The sequence below is a fragment of the Salminus brasiliensis genome, chromosome 1 (genome assembly GCF_030463535.1).
Source record: "Salminus brasiliensis chromosome 1, fSalBra1.hap2, whole genome shotgun sequence".
NCBI lineage: Eukaryota > Metazoa > Chordata > Actinopteri > Characiformes > Bryconidae > Salminus > Salminus brasiliensis.
This window is the reverse complement of record NC_132878.1, coordinates 69,910,459-69,922,958: the sequence shown is the minus strand read 5'-3', so window position 1 is coordinate 69,922,958 and position 12,500 is coordinate 69,910,459. Positions and strand designations below refer to the sequence as shown.

General features: G+C 38.7%; 12 non-coding genes across 12 annotated transcripts in view; all 12 read right to left on the bottom strand.

The window, feature by feature from the left end:
• Window positions 1-1,173: 1,173 nt before the first annotated feature.
• trnas-aga (transfer RNA serine (anticodon AGA)) lies at window positions 1,174-1,255 on the bottom strand. The gene has a single exon. It is a non-coding gene; the product is annotated as a tRNA-Ser (tRNA).
• Window positions 1,256-1,515: 260 nt separating this feature from the next.
• trnas-uga (transfer RNA serine (anticodon UGA)) lies at window positions 1,516-1,597 on the bottom strand. Its single transcript has one exon. It is a non-coding gene; the product is annotated as a tRNA-Ser (tRNA).
• Window positions 1,598-3,350: 1,753 nt separating this feature from the next.
• Window positions 3,351-3,432, bottom strand: trnas-aga (transfer RNA serine (anticodon AGA)). Its single transcript has one exon. It is a non-coding gene; the product is annotated as a tRNA-Ser (tRNA).
• Window positions 3,433-3,692: 260 nt separating this feature from the next.
• On the bottom strand, window positions 3,693-3,774 carry trnas-uga (transfer RNA serine (anticodon UGA)). Its single transcript has one exon. It is a non-coding gene; the product is annotated as a tRNA-Ser (tRNA).
• A 1,777-nt stretch (window positions 3,775-5,551) lies between these two features.
• Window positions 5,552-5,633, bottom strand: trnas-aga (transfer RNA serine (anticodon AGA)). The gene has a single exon. It is a non-coding gene; the product is annotated as a tRNA-Ser (tRNA).
• Window positions 5,634-5,893: 260 nt separating this feature from the next.
• Window positions 5,894-5,975, bottom strand: trnas-uga (transfer RNA serine (anticodon UGA)). Its single transcript has one exon. It is a non-coding gene; the product is annotated as a tRNA-Ser (tRNA).
• Window positions 5,976-7,751: 1,776 nt separating this feature from the next.
• trnas-aga (transfer RNA serine (anticodon AGA)) lies at window positions 7,752-7,833 on the bottom strand. The gene has a single exon. It is a non-coding gene; the product is annotated as a tRNA-Ser (tRNA).
• A 260-nt stretch (window positions 7,834-8,093) lies between these two features.
• trnas-uga (transfer RNA serine (anticodon UGA)) lies at window positions 8,094-8,175 on the bottom strand. Its single transcript has one exon. It is a non-coding gene; the product is annotated as a tRNA-Ser (tRNA).
• Window positions 8,176-9,951: 1,776 nt separating this feature from the next.
• On the bottom strand, window positions 9,952-10,033 carry trnas-aga (transfer RNA serine (anticodon AGA)). The gene has a single exon. It is a non-coding gene; the product is annotated as a tRNA-Ser (tRNA).
• A 260-nt stretch (window positions 10,034-10,293) lies between these two features.
• trnas-uga (transfer RNA serine (anticodon UGA)) lies at window positions 10,294-10,375 on the bottom strand. The gene has a single exon. It is a non-coding gene; the product is annotated as a tRNA-Ser (tRNA).
• Window positions 10,376-12,151: 1,776 nt separating this feature from the next.
• trnas-aga (transfer RNA serine (anticodon AGA)) lies at window positions 12,152-12,233 on the bottom strand. The gene has a single exon. It is a non-coding gene; the product is annotated as a tRNA-Ser (tRNA).
• Window positions 12,234-12,493: 260 nt separating this feature from the next.
• trnas-uga (transfer RNA serine (anticodon UGA)) overlaps window positions 12,494-12,500 on the bottom strand; it is an 82-nt gene continuing 75 nt past the window's right edge. The window contains exon 1 of the tRNA in view: window positions 12,494-12,500. This exon is cut by the window's right edge and continues 75 nt beyond it. This is a non-coding gene — a tRNA (tRNA-Ser).

Here is a 12,500-nt window from a genome sequence, read left to right as displayed (position 1 = left end):
CCAGCAGCAGCTCGTCAGACATTGACTAGACACAATCAATTCAACATGTTCCACTTTATTCATTGATGGATGGTCTAAGAAACTGAATTGCGGTTTTGCCATTTCGCCTGCTGCTTCACGAACTGAGTCCCATTGAAATCCCACCCGTGTTCGGCACAGTTCGACCCTGTGCGGGGAGAACTGTGGTCAAGCTGTGAAATTGGCGCCCAATCTAAACAGCTTGTAATGACATTATATTTCTGTATTTGTTCATTAAATTAGACGTTTATATGCAAATTCAGGAAAAACAGTAATTTAGATTTTAAGGTTTATGCGGGTCCTAATGGTTCATTTGGCCCGGATGCAGAGGGACCCGTATTACACAGTTTAGTTCTGCATCCTAGCCATAACTGGATGGATGCTAGTTGTCTTTTGAGAGTATCACTCAACTACTGAAGGTATTTATAACTTCTTATTATACGTTTTTTTTTTTTATCTTCTGAGGATATTTTATTGGCTTAGGGATTTTTTTTAGATGCTTAGGGTATTTTAGCTGCTTAGAGTATTTACTAACGTCTGAAGCATGTTAGCAGCTCAGAGTGATTTTAGCTAGTGATAGTATGTTTAATGAAGATATGTGTTTTTGTCCTTTACTAAGGTTGTCAGAGTTGTTTCAGCAGCTAATGGTACGTTTGGCTGCTGAGACGTCCATATCTGCTGATGCTGTTTTTTGTCTTCGGGTATTTAGCTGTGCTTGGTATATGTTTGCCTGCTATGGCTATCTTTTGAGCTGCTGATGTTTTTTGTTTTACAGCTTGGGATATTTTACAGTTCTGTTATTCTTGTAAATCGTTAAAAATGCCTGTTTGCATTAAATTATATTTAAAACAATCTTTTGCACATTATTTAAAGATGAATTGTAGATGTTTAGTTATCTTAGGATTTTTCAGCTACCAAGATTTGTTTGTGGCTATGTGTTGTTGCTGCTAGAGACATCATATCTTCATATCTGAGGGCACAGTGAGAAACTAAAGCTAAATCCATTAAAAAAACGTTTATGTATAAGGACATTTTAATGATTTACACAAAGATTTGTACATTTTTTTCACTTAAGTGGGTTTTTTTTCCGCATGCCCTCAAATTAAAGAGCTGTTCCTAAAGTATCTACATGTTGAGTCTCATAAAAAACCCACCCGTAGTCGGCAGGATTCGAACCTGCGCGGGGAGACCCCAATGGATTTCTAGTCCATCGCCTTAACCACTCGGCCACGACTACTGCTTCGTCCGAAATATGTAAGATTTATGGAGAGGTTAGCTTGTAAGTCATTTCCATTGTTTTGCCTTAAGATTAGCAAAAACTCCGCCAGAACGCGATGCTATAGTTCACATGAACAGGAATAAGTCAAAAGATTAAATTCAACATTTTCTAAGGAAGGTTCTACTTTAGCCCTTGTTGGATGGTCTTTGAAACTCATTTGCAATTTCACCATGTTCAGTGCTGCTCCATATTCTGTGTGCGCCCATTAAAAACCCACCCGTAGTCGGCAGGGTTCGAACCTGCGCGTGGAGACCCCAATGGATTTCAAGTCCATCGCCTTAACCACTCGGCCACGACTACTTTCTCCCCAACGTATGCGTCTCCAGATCGTAAACTTTCAGGCGCAGTAAAAGTACAGGTGTGTCAGAGTCAATTGTCGCAGGTGTGTTGAAAAAACCTGATACAATTTGTAGCTGCAGTAAACCACACTCTCACTTTTCAGATGCAGTGTTTCAAAAAGAAAAGTAAAGGGTATGTTCTAACATATTTCTGTTTTGAGAGTCTATAAACTCTATTGTAAATCTGCAGATGTCAATTGAATCAATTCTTCTTCATATTCTAAGTCCCATTTAAAACATCCCTGTAGTAAGCAGGGATCAAACTTATGAGAGTAAGGTGATACTGGTGGACTCGTCCTTCACGACTACTTCTTCCGTCAAAGATTAAAAACCCACCCGTAATCGGCAGGAATCGAACCTGCGTGGGGGAAGCCTTCTTCATATCGTTGAAATTTATTTTGCCATAAATTTGTTTTTAATATTTTAGATTAAGCCTATTCAGGGAGGAATAAATTGGTATGTCAACTTAACTTTTATTCCTTTAATGTTGTAGAGTAACAAAGTATCCTTATGCCAATACCCTGTACCACACGTAAGAGGAACCAGCAGCAGCTCGTCAGACATTGACTAGACACAATCAATTCAACATGTTCCACTTTATTCATTGATGGATGGTCTAAGAAACTGAATTGCGGTTTTGCCATTTCGCCTGCTGCTTCACGAACTGAGTCCCATTGAAATCCCACCCGTGTTCGACACAGTTCGACCCTGTGCGGGGAGAACTGTGGTCAAGCTGTGAAATTGGCGCCCAATCTAAACAGCTTGTAATGACATTATATTTCTGTATTTGTTCATTAAATTAGACAGTTATATGCAAATTCAGGAAAAACAGTCATTTAGATTTTAAGGTTTATGCGGGTCCTAATGGTTCATTTGGCCCGGATGCAGAGGGACCCGTATTACACAGTTTAGTTCTGCATCCTAGCCATAACTGGATGGATGCTAGTTGTCTTTTGAGAGTATCACTCAACTACTGAAGGTATTTATAACTTCTTATTATACGTTTTTTTTTTTTATCTTCTGAGGATATTTTATCGGCTTAGGGATTTTTTTTAGATGCTTAGGGTATTTTAGCTGCTTAGAGTATTTACTAACGTCTGAAGCATGTTAGCAGCTCAGAGTGATTTTAGCTAGTGATAGTATGTTTAATGAAGATATGTGTTTTTGTCCTTTACTAAGGTTGTCAGAGTTGTTTCAGCAGCTAATGGTACGTTTGGCTGCTGAGACGTCCATAGCTGCTGATGCTGTTTTTTGTCTTCGGGTATTTAGCTGTGCTTGGTATATGTTTGCCTGCTATGGCTATCTTTTGAGCTGCTGATGTTTTTTGTTTTACAGCTTGGGATATTTTACAGTTCTGTTATTCTTGTAAATCGTTAAAAATGCCTGTTTGCATTAAATTATATTTAAAACAATCTTTTGCACATTATTTAAAGATGAATTGTAGATGTTTAGTTATCTTAGGATTTTTCAGCTACCAAGATTTGTTTGTGGCTATGTGTTGTTGCTGCTAGAGACATCATATCTTCATATCTGAGGGCACAGTGAGAAACTAAAGCTAAATCCATTAAAAAAACGTTTATGTATAAGGACATTTTAACGATTTACACAAAGATTTGTACATTTTTTTCACTTAAGTGGGTTTTTTTCCCGCATGCCCTCAAATTAAAGAGCTGTTCCTAAAGTATCTACATGTTGAGTCTCATTAAAAACCCACCCGTAGTCGGCAGGATTCGAACCTGCGCGGGGAGACCCCAATGGATTTCTAGTCCATCGCCTTAACCACTCGGCCACGACTACTGCTTCGTCCGAAATATGTAAGATTTATGGAGAGGTTAGCTTGTAAGTCATTTCCATTGTTTTGCCTTAAGATTAGCAAAAACTCCGCCAGAACTTGATGCTATAGTTCACATGAACAGGAATAAGTCAAAGGATTGAATTCAACATTTTCTAAGGAAGGTTCTACTTTAGTCCTTGTTGGATGGTCTTTGAAACTCATTTGCAATTTCACCATGTTCAGTGCTGCTCCATATTCTGTGTGCGCCCATTAAAAATCCACCCGTAGTCGACAGGGTTCGAACCTGCGCGGGGAGACCCCAATGGATTTCAAGTCCATCGCCTTAACCACTCGGCCACGACTACTTTCTCCCCAAAGTATGCGTCTCCAGATCGTAAAGTTTCAGGCGCAGTAAAAGGGACAGGTGTGTCAGAGTCAATTGTCGCAGGTGTGTTGAAAAAACCTGATACAATTTGTAGCTGCAGTAAACCACACTCTCACTTTTCAGATGCAGCGTTTCAAAAAGAAAAGTAAAGGGTATGTTCTAACATATTTCTGTTTTGAGAGTCTATAAACTCTATAAACTCTATTGTAAATCTGCAGATGTCAATTGAATCAATTCTTCTTCATATTCTAAGTCCCATTTAAAACATCCCTGTAGTAAGCAGGGATCAAACTTATGAGAGTAAGGTGATACTGGTGGACTCGTCCTTCACGACTACTTCTTCCGTCAAAGATTAAAAACCCACCCGTAATCGGCAGGAATCGAACCTGCGTGGGGGAAGCCTTCTTCATATCGTTGAAATTTATTTTGCCATAAATTTGTTTTTAATATTTTAGATTAAGCCTATTCAGGGAGGAATAAATTGGTATGTCAACTTAACTTTTATTCCTTTAATGTTGTAGAGTAACAAAGTATCCTTATGCCAATACCCTGTACCACACGTAAGAGGAACCAGCAGCAGCTCGTCAGACATTGACTAGACACAATCAATTCAACATGTTCTGAGGAATGTTCCACTTTATTCATTGATGGATGGTCTAAGAAACTGAATTGCGGTTTTGCCATTTCGCCTGCTGCTTCACGAACTGAGTCCCATTGAAATCCCACCCGTGTTCGGCACAGTTCGACCCTGTGCGGGGAGAACTGTGGTCAAGCTGTGAAATTGGCGCCCAATCTAAACAGCTTGTAATGACATTATATTTCTGTATTTGTTCATTAAATTAGACGTTTATATGCAAATTCAGGAAAAACAGTCATTTAGATTTTAAGGTTTATGCGGGTCCTAATGGTTCATTTGGCCCGGATGCAGAGGGACCCGTATTACACAGTTTAGTTCTGCATCCTAGCCATAACTGGATGGATGCTAGTTGTCTTTTGAGAGTATCACTCAACTACTGAAGGTATTTATAACTTCTTATTATACGTTTTTTTTTTTTTTATCTTCTGAGGATATTTTATCGGCTTAGGGATTTTTTTTAGATGCTTAGGGTATTTTAGCTGCTTAGAGTATTTACTAACGTCTGAAGCATGTTAGCAGCTCAGAGTGATTTTAGCTAGTGATAGTATGTTTAATGAAGATATGTGTTTTTGTCCTTTACTAAGGTTGTCAGAGTTGTTTCAGCAGCTAATGGTACGTTTGGCTGCTGAGACGTCCATAGCTGCTGATGCTGTTTTTTGTCTTCGGGTATTTAGCTGTGCTTGGTATATGTTTGCCTGCTATGGCTATCTTTTTAGCTGCTGATGTTTTTTGTTTTACAGCTTGGGATATTTTACAGTTCTGTTATTCTTGTAAATCGTTAAAAATGCCTGTTTGCATTAAATTATATTTAAAACAATCTTTTGTACATTATTTAAAGATGAATTGTAGATGTTTAGTTATCTTAGGATTTTTCAGCTACCAAGATTTGTTTGTGGCTATGTGTTGTTGCTGCTAGAGACATCATATCTTCATATCTGAGGGCACAGTGAGAAACTAAAGCTAAATCCATTAAAAAAACGTTTATGTATAAGGACATTTTAATGATTTACACAAAGATTTGTACATTTTTTTCACTTAAGTGGGGTTTTTTTCCGCATGCCCTCAAATTAAAGAGCTGTTCCTAAAGCATCTACATGTTGAGTCTCATTAAAAACCCACCCGTAGTCGGCAGGATTCGAACCTGCGCGGGGAGACCCCAATGGATTTCTAGTCCATCGCCTTAACCACTCGGCCACGACTACTGCTTCGTCCGAAATATGTAAGATTTATGGAGAGGTTAGCTTGTAAGTCATTTCCATTGTTTTGCCTTAAGATTAGCAAAAACTCCGCCAGAACTTGATGCTATAGTTCACATGAACAGGAATAAGTCAAAGGATTGAATTCAACATTTTCTAAGGAATGTTCTACTTTAGTCCTTGTTGGATGGTCTTTGAAACTCATTTGCAATTTCACCATGTTCAGTGCTGCTCCATATTCTGTGTGCGCCCATTAAAAACCCACCCGTAGTCGGCAGGGTTCGAACCTGCGCGGGGAGACCCCAATGGATTTCAAGTCCATCGCCTTAACCACTCGGCCACGACTACTTTCTCCCCAAAGTACGCGTCTCCAGATCGTAAACTTTCAGGCGCAGTAAAAGTACAGGTGTGTCAGAGTCAATTGTCGCAGGTGTGTTGAAAAAACCTGATACAATTTGTAGCTGCAGTAAACCACACTCTCACTTTTCAGATGCAGCGTTTCAAAAAGAAAAGTAAAAGGTATGTTCTAACATATTTCTGTTTTGAGAGTCTATAAACTCTATAAACTCTATTGTAAATCTGCAGATGTCAATTGAATCAATTCTTCTTCATATTCTAAGTCCCATTTAAAACATCCCTGTAGTAAGCAGGGATCAAACTTATGAGAGTAAGGTGATACTGGTGGACTCGTCCTTCACGACTACTTCTTCCGTCAAAGATTAAAAACCCACCCGTAATCGGCAGGAATCGAACCTGCGTGGGGGAAGCCTTCTTCATATCGTTGAAATTTATTTTGCCATAAATTTGTTTTTAATATTTTAGATTAAGCCTATTCAGGGAGGAATAAATTGGTATGTCAACTTAACTTTTATTCCTTTAATGTTGTAGAGTAACAAAGTATCCTTATGCCAATACCCTGTACCACACGTAAGAGGAACCAGCAGCAGCTCGTCAGACATTGACTAGACACAATCAATTCAACATGTTCTGAGGAATGTTCCACTTTATTCATTGATGGATGGTCTAAGAAACTGAATTGCGGTTTTGCCATTTCGCCTGCTGCTTCACGAACTGAGTCCCATTGAAATCCCACCCGTGTTCGGCACAGTTCGACCCTGTGCGGGGAGAACTGTGGTCAAGCTGTGAAATTGGCGCCCAATCTAAACAGCTTGTAATGACATTATATTTCTGTATTTGTTCATTAAATTAGACGTTTATATGCAAATTCAGGAAAAACAGTCATTTAGATTTTAAGGTTTATGCGGGTCCTAATGGTTCATTTGGCCCGGATGCAGAGGGACCCGTATTACACAGTTTAGTTCTGCATCCTAGCCATAACTGGATGGATGCTAGTTGTCTTTTGAGAGTATCACTCAACTACTGAAGGTATTTATAACTTCTTATTATACGTTTTTTTTTTTTTTATCTTCTGAGGATATTTTATCGGCTTAGGGATTTTTTTTAGATGCTTAGGGTATTTTAGCTGCTTAGAGTATTTACTAACGTCTGAAGCATGTTAGCAGCTCAGAGTGATTTTAGCTAGTGATAGTATGTTTAATGAAGATATGTGTTTTTGTCCTTTACTAAGGTTGTCAGAGTTGTTTCAGCAGCTAATGGTACGTTTGGCTGCTGAGACGTCCATAGCTGCTGATGCTGTTTTTTGTCTTCGGGTATTTAGCTGTGCTTGGTATATGTTTGCCTGCTATGGCTATCTTTTTAGCTGCTGATGTTTTTTGTTTTACAGCTTGGGATATTTTACAGTTCTGTTATTCTTGTAAATCGTTAAAAATGCCTGTTTGCATTAAATTATATTTAAAACAATCTTTTGCACATTATTTAAAGATGAATTGTAGATGTTTAGTTATCTTAGGATTTTTCAGCTACCAAGATTTGTTTGTGGCTATGTGTTGTTGCTGCTAGAGACATCATATCTTCATATCTGAGGGCACAGTGAGAAACTAAAGCTAAATCCATTAAAAAAACGTTTATGTATAAGGACATTTTAATGATTTACACAAAGATTTGTACATTTTTTTCACTTAAGTGGGGTTTTTTTCCGCATGCCCTCAAATTAAAGAGCTGTTCCTAAAGCATCTACATGTTGAGTCTCATTAAAAACCCACCCGTAGTCGGCAGGATTCGAACCTGCGCGGGGAGACCCCAATGGATTTCTAGTCCATCGCCTTAACCACTCGGCCACGACTACTGCTTCGTCCGAAATATGTAAGATTTATGGAGAGGTTAGCTTGTAAGTCATTTCCATTGTTTTGCCTTAAGATTAGCAAAAACTCCGCCAGAACTTGATGCTATAGTTCACATGAACAGGAATAAGTCAAAGGATTGAATTCAACATTTTCTAAGGAATGTTCTACTTTAGTCCTTGTTGGATGGTCTTTGAAACTCATTTGCAATTTCACCATGTTCAGTGCTGCTCCATATTCTGTGTGCGCCCATTAAAAACCCACCCGTAGTCGGCAGGGTTCGAACCTGCGCGGGGAGACCCCAATGGATTTCAAGTCCATCGCCTTAACCACTCGGCCACGACTACTTTCTCCCCAAAGTACGCGTCTCCAGATCGTAAACTTTCAGGCGCAGTAAAAGTACAGGTGTGTCAGAGTCAATTGTCGCAGGTGTGTTGAAAAAACCTGATACAATTTGTAGCTGCAGTAAACCACACTCTCACTTTTCAGATGCAGCGTTTCAAAAAGAAAAGTAAAAGGTATGTTCTAACATATTTCTGTTTTGAGAGTCTATAAACTCTATAAACTCTATTGTAAATCTGCAGATGTCAATTGAATCAATTCTTCTTCATATTCTAAGTCCCATTTAAAACATCCCTGTAGTAAGCAGGGATCAAACTTATGAGAGTAAGGTGATACTGGTGGACTCGTCCTTCACGACTACTTCTTCCGTCAAAGATTAAAAACCCACCCGTAATCGGCAGGAATCGAACCTGCGTGGGGGAAGCCTTCTTCATATCGTTGAAATTTATTTTGCCATAAATTTGTTTTTAATATTTTAGATTAAGCCTATTCAGGGAGGAATAAATTGGTATGTCAACTTAACTTTTATTCCTTTAATGTTGTAGAGTAACAAAGTATCCTTATGCCAATACCCTGTACCACACGTAAGAGGAACCAGCAGCAGCTCGTCAGACATTGACTAGACACAATCAATTCAACATGTTCTGAGGAATGTTCCACTTTATTCATTGATGGATGGTCTAAGAAACTGAATTGCGGTTTTGCCATTTCGCCTGCTGCTTCACGAACTGAGTCCCATTGAAATCCCACCCGTGTTCGGCACAGTTCGACCCTGTGCGGGGAGAACTGTGGTCAAGCTGTGAAATTGGCGCCCAATCTAAACAGCTTGTAATGACATTATATTTCTGTATTTGTTCATTAAATTAGACGTTTATATGCAAATTCAGGAAAAACAGTCATTTAGATTTTAAGGTTTATGCGGGTCCTAATGGTTCATTTGGCCCGGATGCAGAGGGACCCGTATTACACAGTTTAGTTCTGCATCCTAGCCATAACTGGATGGATGCTAGTTGTCTTTTGAGAGTATCACTCAACTACTGAAGGTATTTATAACTTCTTATTATACGTTTTTTTTTTTTTTATCTTCTGAGGATATTTTATCGGCTTAGGGATTTTTTTTAGATGCTTAGGGTATTTTAGCTGCTTAGAGTATTTACTAACGTCTGAAGCATGTTAGCAGCTCAGAGTGATTTTAGCTAGTGATAGTATGTTTAATGAAGATATGTGTTTTTGTCCTTTACTAAGGTTGTCAGAGTTGTTTCAGCAGCTAATGGTACGTTTGGCTGCTGAGACGTCCATAGCTGCTGATGCTGTTTTTTGTCTTCGGGTATTTAGCTGTGCTTGGTATATGTTTGCCTGCTATGGCTATCTTTTTAGCTGCTGATGTTTTTTGTTTTACAGCTTGGGATATTTTACAGTTCTGTTATTCTTGTAAATCGTTAAAAATGCCTGTTTGCATTAAATTATATTTAAAACAATCTTTTGCACATTATTTAAAGATGAATTGTAGATGTTTAGTTATCTTAGGATTTTTCAGCTACCAAGATTTGTTTGTGGCTATGTGTTGTTGCTGCTAGAGACATCATATCTTCATATCTGAGGGCACAGTGAGAAACTAAAGCTAAATCCATTAAAAAAACGTTTATGTATAAGGACATTTTAATGATTTACACAAAGATTTGTACATTTTTTTCACTTAAGTGGGGTTTTTTTCCGCATGCCCTCAAATTAAAGAGCTGTTCCTAAAGCATCTACATGTTGAGTCTCATTAAAAACCCACCCGTAGTCGGCAGGATTCGAACCTGCGCGGGGAGACCCCAATGGATTTCTAGTCCATCGCCTTAACCACTCGGCCACGACTACTGCTTCGTCCGAAATATGTAAGATTTATGGAGAGGTTAGCTTGTAAGTCATTTCCATTGTTTTGCCTTAAGATTAGCAAAAACTCCGCCAGAACTTGATGCTATAGTTCACATGAACAGGAATAAGTCAAAGGATTGAATTCAACATTTTCTAAGGAATGTTCTACTTTAGTCCTTGTTGGATGGTCTTTGAAACTCATTTGCAATTTCACCATGTTCAGTGCTGCTCCATATTCTGTGTGCGCCCATTAAAAACCCACCCGTAGTCGGCAGGATTCGAACCTGCGCGGGGAGACCCCAATGGATTTCAAGTCCATCGCCTTAACCACTCGGCCACGACTACTTTCTCCCCAAAGTACGCGTCTCCAGATCGTAAACTTTCAGGCGCAGTAAAAGTACAGGTGTGTCAGAGTCAATTGTCGCAGGTGTGTTGAAAAAACCTGATACAATTTGTAGCTGCAGTAAACCACACTCTCACTTTTCAGATGCAGCGTTTCAAAAAGAAAAGTAAAAGGTATGTTCTAACATATTTCTGTTTTGAGAGTCTATAAACTCTATAAACTCTATTGTAAATCTGCAGATGTCAATTGAATCAATTCTTCTTCATATTCTAAGTCCCATTTAAAACATCCCTGTAGTAAGCAGGGATCAAACTTATGAGAGTAAGGTGATACTGGTGGACTCGTCCTTCACGACTACTTCTTCCGTCAAAGATTAAAAACCCACCCGTAATCGGCAGGAATCGAACCTGCGTGGGGGAAGCCTTCTTCATATCGTTGAAATTTATTTTGCCATAAATTTGTTTTTAATATTTTAGATTAAGCCTATTCAGGGAGGAATAAATTGGTATGTCAACTTAACTTTTATTCCTTTAATGTTGTAGAGTAACAAAGTATCCTTATGCCAATACCCTGTACCACACGTAAGAGGAACCAGCAGCAGCTCGTCAGACATTGACTAGACACAATCAATTCAACATGTTCTGAGGAATGTTCCACTTTATTCATTGATGGATGGTCTAAGAAACTGAATTGCGGTTTTGCCATTTCGCCTGCTGCTTCACGAACTGAGTCCCATTGAAATCCCACCCGTGTTCGGCACAGTTCGACCCTGTGCGGGGAGAACTGTGGTCAAGCTGTGAAATTGGCGCCCAATCTAAACAGCTTGTAATGACATTATATTTCTGTATTTGTTCATTAAATTAGACGTTTATATGCAAATTCAGGAAAAACAGTCATTTAGATTTTAAGGTTTATGCGGGTCCTAATGGTTCATTTGGCCCGGATGCAGAGGGACCCGTATTACACAGTTTAGTTCTGCATCCTAGCCATAACTGGATGGATGCTAGTTGTCTTTTGAGAGTATCACTCAACTACTGAAGGTATTTATAACTTCTTATTATACGTTTTTTTTTTTTTATCTTCTGAGGATATTTTATCGGCTTAGGGATTTTTTTTAGATGCTTAGGGTATTTTAGCTGCTTAGAGTATTTACTAACGTCTGAAGCATGTTAGCAGCTCAGAGTGATTTTAGCTAGTGATAGTATGTTTAATGAAGATATGTGTTTTTGTCCTTTACTAAGGTTGTCAGAGTTGTTTCAGCAGCTAATGGTACGTTTGGCTGCTGAGACGTCCATAGCTGCTGATGCTGTTTTTTGTCTTCGGGTATTTAGCTGTGCTTGGTATATGTTTGCCTGCTATGGCTATATTTCTAGCTGCTGATGTTTTTTGTTTTACAGCTCGGGATATTTTACAGTTCTGTTATTCTTGTAAATCATTAAAAATGCCTTTATGTATTAAATTATATTCAAAACAATCTTTTGCACATTATTTAAAGATGAATTGTAGATGTTTAGTTATCTTAGGATTTTTCAGCTACCAAGATTTGTTTGTGGCTATGTGTTGTTGCTGCTAGAGACATCATATCTTCATATCTGAGGGCACAGTGAGAAACTAAAGCTAAATCCATTAAAAAAAACGTTTATGTATAAGGACATTTCAATGATTTACACAAAGATTTGTAATTTTTTTTCACTTAAGTGGGTTTTTTTTCCGCATGCCCTCAAATTAAAGAGCTGTTCCTAAAGTATCTACATGTTGAGTCTCATTAAAAACCCACCCGTAGTCGGCAGGATTCGAACCTGCGCGGGGAGACCCCAATGGATTTCTAGTCCATCGCCTTAACCACTCGGCCACGACTACTGCTTCGTCAGAAATATGTAGGATTTATGGAGAGGTTAGCTTGTAAGTCATTTCCATTGTTTTGCCTTAAGATTAGCAAAAACTCCGCCAGAACTCGATGCTATAGTTCCCATGAACAGGAATAAGTCAAAAGATTCAATTCAACATTTTCTAAGGAAGTTTCTACTTTAGTCCTTGTTGGATGGTCTTTGAAACTCATTTGCAATTTCACCATGTTCAGTGCTGCTCCATATTCTGTGTGCGCCCATTAAAAACCCACCCGTAGTC